The sequence below is a fragment of the Carya illinoinensis genome, chromosome 9 (assembly GCF_018687715.1).
Source record: "Carya illinoinensis cultivar Pawnee chromosome 9, C.illinoinensisPawnee_v1, whole genome shotgun sequence".
In the NCBI taxonomy this organism is placed as follows: domain Eukaryota; kingdom Viridiplantae; phylum Streptophyta; class Magnoliopsida; order Fagales; family Juglandaceae; genus Carya; species Carya illinoinensis.
Genome location: NC_056760.1, coordinates 20,679,218 through 20,687,512, shown reverse-complemented (window position 1 = coordinate 20,687,512; position 8,295 = coordinate 20,679,218).

The following is an 8,295-nucleotide window of genomic DNA, read 5'->3' as shown; positions in this document are numbered from 1 at the left end:
TGGGCGATGACGGGAGCGGGGGCTAGGGGATGCTTGGCTACGAACTCGCCGGGCGCGGAATCGGGCATCGCTCTACGCACCAACTCCGTGGCCCTTCACTGGCGAGGGCTAGAGGATGCTTGGCTACTAACGCGCAGGGCACGGAACTGGGCATCACTCGTTAGGTGTCACATGCGTGGTGGTACTCTACGGTGTGGCACTGGAGCCAGGGTGTGCGGATGACCCCTAGGTGAGGTCATGGTGCATACGGATAAACTGGATAATGGTTTGAGATGGATATGGGTCAAATGTGACTTTTGGCGTGATAGTTGGAAAGGATATGTTTTTGGGCCAAATGGGATTTTTGGCGTGCGTGGAAAAATATGTTTTTATGGGTTTGCGCTTTGGCATCACTTCATGCATATTGTTTGAATTCTATATGCTTTTATTTGGTGGTATTTGGATTTTACTTACCTGCGGTACCATTTTTGGTTTCGTAGATTTTGGTGCAGGATTCGAGGAGGAGGCTGAGCCCGAGGATGCGGCTTCGCCAGAGTTTTGAGTCGAAGTTATGCTTTATAGTTTGGTTTAAAACTATATTTGTATTTTTGTAATATTTTATTTATGTATGTTTTGAATAGTTTTGTATTAAACAAGAAAAATTCTGGTGCTTAGTTATTGACTTGCTTTTTGCTGCGTATTTCTCGTGCACATCCGTCGCTTTTTCACACACTTGGCACACAACGATAGGATGATGACCCGTGATGTCATCATCCGGACGTCTCGATTTTCCTCGTATTCGTGCGTGGGGATTTGGGGGCGTCACAGGTGAATTGGTCCAATATGTGTGTTTCAAAGTTTTTTGGTGGTATGGGGTTTAAAGACTTGCAAAGTTTTAACATGGAATTATTGGCTAAACAAGGTTGGAGAATCATGATTGAGAAGTCTACTCCACTGCACAAAGTTTATAAATCAAGGTACTTTCTCAACTTTGATTTCCAGGAAGCTAAATTGGGTCGTGCACCATCATATGCTTGGAGAGGAATTTGGGAGTCCAAAAGTTTGCTGTTGAAAGGCTGTAGGTGGCGTGTGTGTAATGTCAAATCCATCAACATTTGGTCTAACTTTTAGGCTACCAAATCAAAGATTGATTCCTATGGATCATGATCAGAGTAGCGTGCAAGCTTATTAAACTGTTGCACAACTTATTGATGATGATTCTAACTAGTGGGATGCAGATTTAGTCAAAACCATTATGGCCCCACGAGCAGCTACGGAAGTATTGATACTACCACTTAGACCTACTAATAGGGAAGACTAGCTGATTTGGCACCATAAGAAGTCAGGAATTTATATAGTGAAGAGTGCCTATCAATTTTTCTTGACTCTGAGGAATAATAGTAATCAAGAGGAATGTTCTAATGCTCAATCTCAACATACTTTCTAGAAACATATGTGGAAGTTTCATATCCCTAACAGAGTAAGGGTGTTTGCATGGAGAGCTTATAAGCAAGGATTGCCTACTATGAGAAATCTGTTGGTTAGGAAGGTGGTTCAAGAGGTTTTGTAAGAACAATGTGGAGGATACAGGTCATGCACTTGTTTTTTGTCCATCCATTTTGTTATATTTGAAACAAGTATCCAGGTTTAAGTTTTTGGATGAAGCTCCTAAGGATTTTATGGAATTAGAAATGTGGGTAACGAAGGAAGGGAGTGTAGGGGATCTAGAGAAATTTTTATTCATTGCTTTGTCTTTCTGATATAGGAGGAATCAATTCTTCCATGGGGGTCACCATCAGCACCCACAACAAGCTATTGACCATGCTCTTTCTCTGTTGAAGGATTTGAAAGTTGTTAAAGCTACTTCTCAATAGAAACTAGTGGAGTGTCTTGGATGGAGACCCCTTGTTGCAGATGTTCTAAAACTTAATACTAGTCTTAATGTTCGCTTGTAGTAAAGAACCCGAGATTTCAGACCCTTTGGAAGTCGAGCTACTAGCTATCTTGAGGGAAATTCAGATATGTGTTCCTATGGGTTTTCAAGAGCTGATTGTGGAGTCTGATTCCTTATTTAGTGTTAATGCTATCTTAGGTGATGGAGAGTCCATGTCCCCTCATGGTAACCTGATCTTTTCTATTCAAGATCTCTTAAAACAGATTCCTAAGGTGCAGGCTCAACATGTTAGTAGAGTTTGTAATGTAGCAGATGATGGTATGGCAAAGTATGCTTGGTATGTAGTGAGTTTAATAGTTTGGTTGGATTCAATCCTAAGTGTGTGTCCCAAATTGTTTGGTTGAAGCCAAGTTGTAACTCTTCTTACTACTTTTGTAATGAAGTTGATGATGTTGTCATTAAAAAAAAAAAAGTGATTTTTTTTCAAACAAAAGTCTATAACTCAATGGTTCAACAAGGGTGATAAAAAAATAAAGTCTTTTCATCAAATGGTGGTTCACAAATGGAGGTAAAAAGCTCTATTGCTTCTCTCACTCTTCTAGATGGTTCTCTATCTTTTGATAATAACATCATTCATGCGATTTGCATTGATTATTTTCACAATCAATTAACTGTCATTACCCTCATCACCACGTTACGCTTGGTGGTCCTCGTTTTGAGTTCAAATTAGCTTTTTTCCTCCAAATCATCATTGTAAGTTATTTTTCTTTTATGGTAATGTTTATTTTGAGTAACAACATTATCTCGAACTTTAAGCTAGATTTTAGCAAGATACTTTTTTATTCCATATTTTATTATTTGGTCATAATTATAGTTTTGCCTCTTTTTCCTTAAATATTTAAGCTTGGCATGTGGGATTCAGAAGATATATGCAGTCTTTTTTTTTTTTTTAAAGAAACTAATCTCAGAGTTTATCTAAGAACTTTTTCTTTGTTTGCATTTTTCTTCATCTTAATATCTAGCTTCCGTTATTAGTTAGCCATCAGAATAATTCTTATTATGCATATGACGCCAGTTCCTCTTTGCATCTTTTATTTGGAGCCAAGAGATCTTTATTAAAATCTCTATTTTTATTTGGGTACTGTGGCACAATAGTGTGGGATCCCTCTAGTTTTCAAATATTCCTCTTGATCGGATGACAATGTGGAGAATGCTAGTCATATCTTCTCAGATTGCATAGTGCCTCTAGTAGTTGATACCATTCAATGCTAGTCCTCTTTCCGTGGCTTTGACTTATTATCCATTTTCATTTACTTGCTTGCTTGCTGCCCTTTGATAAAGGGTTAGAATTGCATAATTAAGTTGTTAAATGAGTGATTTATTTTATCAAATAAGAATTGAATACTTAATTATGCATCAAATTCTAATATTGAATGTCAAATTAATTGATGCCAATATTTTTGCACATCAAAGTCTCATATTTGCCCTTGAAATACTTAAACTATAATATCATTTCATTTATATATTGTAGGGCATTTATGGAAGGAAAGAAAGAATGTGACCTATGAGAAAATAGAGAAGTTAATTATGGTTTTATGGAATCTCATCTAATAGAGATCAAATGCAATATCATTCGGATCACACCAACTCACACATGAAGAAAGAAAATCACATGGACATCAACCACTCATTCGGACACCATGCAGTGGACTCACACATGCAAACATGCAGACCATTCGGACACATGCAGGATCACATGCACACATGCAGAAAAGTGCAAACACATTCGGACTCACATGCATGCACACATGTACACATGTAGACCAGCTCACACATGCAGGACAGCAGCCACTCACACATGCAATGCACATGCAGAACGAAACTCACACGGACACCATGCAACGGATCATCACATGCAAACATGCAGCTGATAGCAACCACTCATTCGGACACAGCACTTGCAGAAAACTCACACGTGCAGCAACAACAGATTTGTTCTTTCTTTTTTGAGTAGTTGGACGTGCAGCAGGAGATCAATAGCCTCACTCGGACAGCACTCATTCGAACTCTCACACATGCAGACCAGCAGAACAAACACAACAGACAACACACTTGGAAAGCAGCACGTTGCAGATACTCGGACAGTAGCAGAATTATTTCTCTCTTCCTTTCCGGAAGTTGAATGTGCAGCAGCAGAGAGTTTATTACCTTCTTTCTTTTGTTTTAGAAGCTGGAGCAGCAGGAGATCACATGGGATCATGGAAGGCAAGCTGTTCATTTCAGCTTTCTTGCTTCTGCACATGGAAGGTCACCACGACATCACATGTACAGCTCACAAACACACGGCTATAAAATGAAAGAAGGCTGAAATGCTATAGAGTGGGGGGGTAGCTTAGCTTGTATTTTTATTTTCATAGCTTTACTTTCTTTCTGTTTTTTGTTCTTCCAGACATTTTCTTTCTCTTCCGTTAGTAGCAGGTGGCTTGCTTGTCTTACTGGAGTTGTCTTCGTTTGGACGCAGCAGGTGGCAAGACAGCAGCCGACTGGTTTTGCTTTACAGACATTAATATCAACTTTGCTTTTCGTTTAGATGCTAGCAATAGAGTAGTCATTATTTTTATTTTCTTTATTCTTCGTTTAAGACAGAAGCAGCTGGTTTGAATTTTATACATTAGTTTTTCTTACTTTTGTTTTGAGTCCTTCGGCGCAGCAGTAGTCTTGAATTTTAATTTCTTTTCCTTTTCGTGTTAGACAGAAGGCGGCAGAGTAGAGGTTTTTAGTTTGTATTTTTTTTTCGTTCAGACAGAGAACAGGGGCGGAAGCTCCCATTTCGGCTGGTTATTGTTTTATTTTGTTGATATTTTCATGTTCCAGATTTTAGGCATTTTATATTTTTGCAGTTTTTGCTTTTTGTGCAGCTTGTTCTTTGGTTTCCTCTCTTTGTTTACTTGTTTCTTATTTATTTTACTTCAGCTTTCAATAAATTCACAAGTTTTAGACGAAAGCAGCATTGGTTTTATTCAGTCTTTCTTTTTCGTTTAGACGCTAGGAAGTAGGAGAGTCTTTAGCTTTTATTTTCTTACTTTACGTTGAGTAGCAGGAGGAGGCTGGTTTCTTTTTCTTTTCTCCTTAGCTCTTTCGTTTGGCGTCTTGAGGTGGCAGTTTCATTTTAGTTTTCTTAGTTTATTTATTTATTTAGTCTCGTTTGTTTTATTTCTTTGAGCTGATATTTTATAGACTATTTATTTTTCATTCTAGGGTTTATTAGTTAGTATTTTCTTAGTTTTTGATATGGCTTTAGTTAGATTAATTTTTACAGCTAGAAACATCATGTGTAGCTAATTTTAGAAACTTGGGTTGTGGAATGGGACGTGATTTGTTTTGGATTCTAGATCGATGCAATATTTTATGGTTGAATGTTGATTTCACTAAGTTACTAATTGGATTTAAATTGAAAATAGATTGAAGCTCTTGATATTGTTTTGTTGTTGACGTAAGACACAATAAAAGCTTGAAAATTATCAAGGCTTCTTTCGATTGTTTGTTAATGTGTGTTCGGCTAGTAAAATAGAAAATCCCTTAGGAAAATATTGCAAAAACTTGAGCTTAGCCTTTTTATCTTCTGATTATCAATGCCTTGATTGGGTTGTTAATCGAGAAAATTATCTAGAATTCAAAATAAAGAGAGTCTCAGACCCAACCCAAGTGTTTGATAATTTGCCTTTTTGATTAGAAACTCTAATTTCAACTTCGATTATCTTTTTGCATTGCATTTGAATTTTATTTTCATCTCTCATACTTGATTTATTTGTTACTCACAAATATCTTATACGCTTTGATAACCCATTGTCCCTGTGGAATATGATTTTGGACTTATCCTTGATACAACTTGACACTTCTACACTTGGAAGCACATTCGACCACGAGTCACCCTTTCTCCTCATTTGAGAGATTTGGCTAGCAAAAAATAAAACAAGATTAGAAGACAGTCACACTAGTAGTATTACTATCATTCCTACCATTCACAAGGTCAATAAGTGGCAAAGAGACTTGAGCCCCTCTTAAGCCTAGAACTCTTTGTCCCAATCCAATGTTTTTATCCTCAGAGTCCAGCACCACCTTTAGAACAAAAGAAGTATTTCTTAGTATAGCGGATGTCTCCCTTACGAGCATTCTCAAGTTAAACATAGATGATGCTTCTAGAGGTAATCAAAGACTCCGAGTCTCATAGGTTGTGGGGATATTAAGATCTTCTAATAACTTTATTATTGCAGAACTTTCGTTTTTGCATTAGCACCAACACTTTTTATTTTATTACTTTATTATTCCAACGAGTTCTTTTATTTAGTAGTTATGTATTACACACATATTAAACAAATTAAAAAATAAAAATAAATATATAGTGTAGGACAGCTAAAGAGAGTTTTTATATCTCAACATAAGCGTTTAAAAAAATGATAATAATTTTAGAAATAACCTTTTAGCCAATCTGTCTATTTTTTCCTAAATAACAGCCTTCTAATGAGCGAGTGTCACGTAAACCTCCTATTTAATCTCCAATATGATTGTAGAACAGGCTACTACTCACGACAACAAAAAAACCTCCCCTCTTTAGCCCCCCATCCCCTCTCTTGAAATGCAGAACCACAAATCTCTACTTAAATGACCAACATTTTAGGAAAAATTTTCAAGTACCCTAATTAAACTTGCTAAAAAGGGAACAAAAGCCAAAATAATTAATAACTTTGGAGGCCGTTAGAAGCTTTGATATCAAAATTTTCAAGGTCATTCAAAACAATAGAATGGGTGATTGCAGTACCATAGTTCTTGGTAGCCACAACATCTGCTAGTAGTATAAGACATAGAAAAATGCACTAAAATTGAAAGAGCCTTCACCATTAACACTAATGTGCACTTGTACAAGTTTTGATTTATAGGAAATTTGAGAGGGAATGGAAAGAAAAAAGAGGACAACCAAGTTTAAAAAAATGGGTTTTGTTGTGCTGTGGGAAAGGAAACTAGGGTGAAATTTATTCACCATTAGATATTCCAAGATAAGATCAATAAAGCAAATGAAAATAGTTGTATCTATTGTACAATATTCAAAAATACCAGTGGTGAAAAGGGTGTTATCTTGAACGTTTGAAATCACCAATGCCATCTTTAACACTCATTCTTTGATCGTTTTCACTAGCGCCATTTATTACTCCCGATTATTGTACCTCTTGATCTCTTCTACTTTCTACTTTCTACTTTCTACTTTTTCCTTCTACTTCTTTATCTGATTTTGATCTCTAAGTGTTCAGTTCAGTTCATTAATGCAAGAGAGAGTGAGAGTATTGATGGGTTTTCCTCTTGAGTTTTATTAAAATTAGAGAAAAAACAAAAATAAGGAGGTTGTAGGCTGGTTTACTGGGTTTCAGGTTTATTTTCAACATAACTTGGTGGCTCAATAACTATTGTGGACTCTTGGGATGACAGATCTTAGTGGGTGAAAAAACTTGGTGTGGCGACGCGCTTGTGTGGTTGTGGCGGCGATGGAACTGGTTTGCGACGGTCTCTAAATTTCACAAATAATAGGGTTGAAACTTGAATGTGGAAAAGAGATGAAACATTCGATCCTTCGTGACCCTTTGAATTATGAATTTTGCTAGTTATAACCGGCGTGTAAAACTGCCATGTAATTAGCTAATGTCAGCATAAAATTAAAAAAAAGAAATAAAAAAAGAGAAGCCATCACCTGAAACTTTAGGATTTGATGCATTTTGTTTCTTTCTCCACTCACTACGCCCATTGCCTCTAGAAGCTCCAAAAGCTTCACAAGCTTCAGTGGCAATTTCAATTCCTTAGTGCACCAATGCCTCCAGGAGCTCCCGGCTCCCAACAACAAGTTCACCTACAACTGTAATGCCCACACCTTCAACAACAAGTTTAATATCAACAACCTCGGATCCGACCACTCCATCGTTCGAGAAGTTCCACCCCCAGTGACAGACAATGCGGGCAAGCCCAGTCATGGCCACGAAGTCGACCAAATATTAAAGGGTTATGCCAATAAAATATTTGTTAGTATTTTAAAATATAATGTTGTCTTTCTTTTTTTGCTCATCTCCTATGGTGGACTTTGCATTCTAGAATCTTGCATTCCGCAAAACATACTGATGCCTAATTTGATTCTTGGATCTTTTTACACTAAATGAGAACCAAAGGATGAAAAGGTAACTCTTGCCCTTAAAATTCACATCATAATTATTTTATTTCTCAAAAAGAATCTATAAAAGAGGCACTTGGAGACCATTAGCAACCTCATAAATCATAAGAGCTATAGCAAAGGATTGTGGATCAGTTATTGCCACTACCTCTTTCTTAAGTAATCGAAAAACTGCCAAAGAAAAGGGATTCAAAGGGAGGTGGAGGTCATC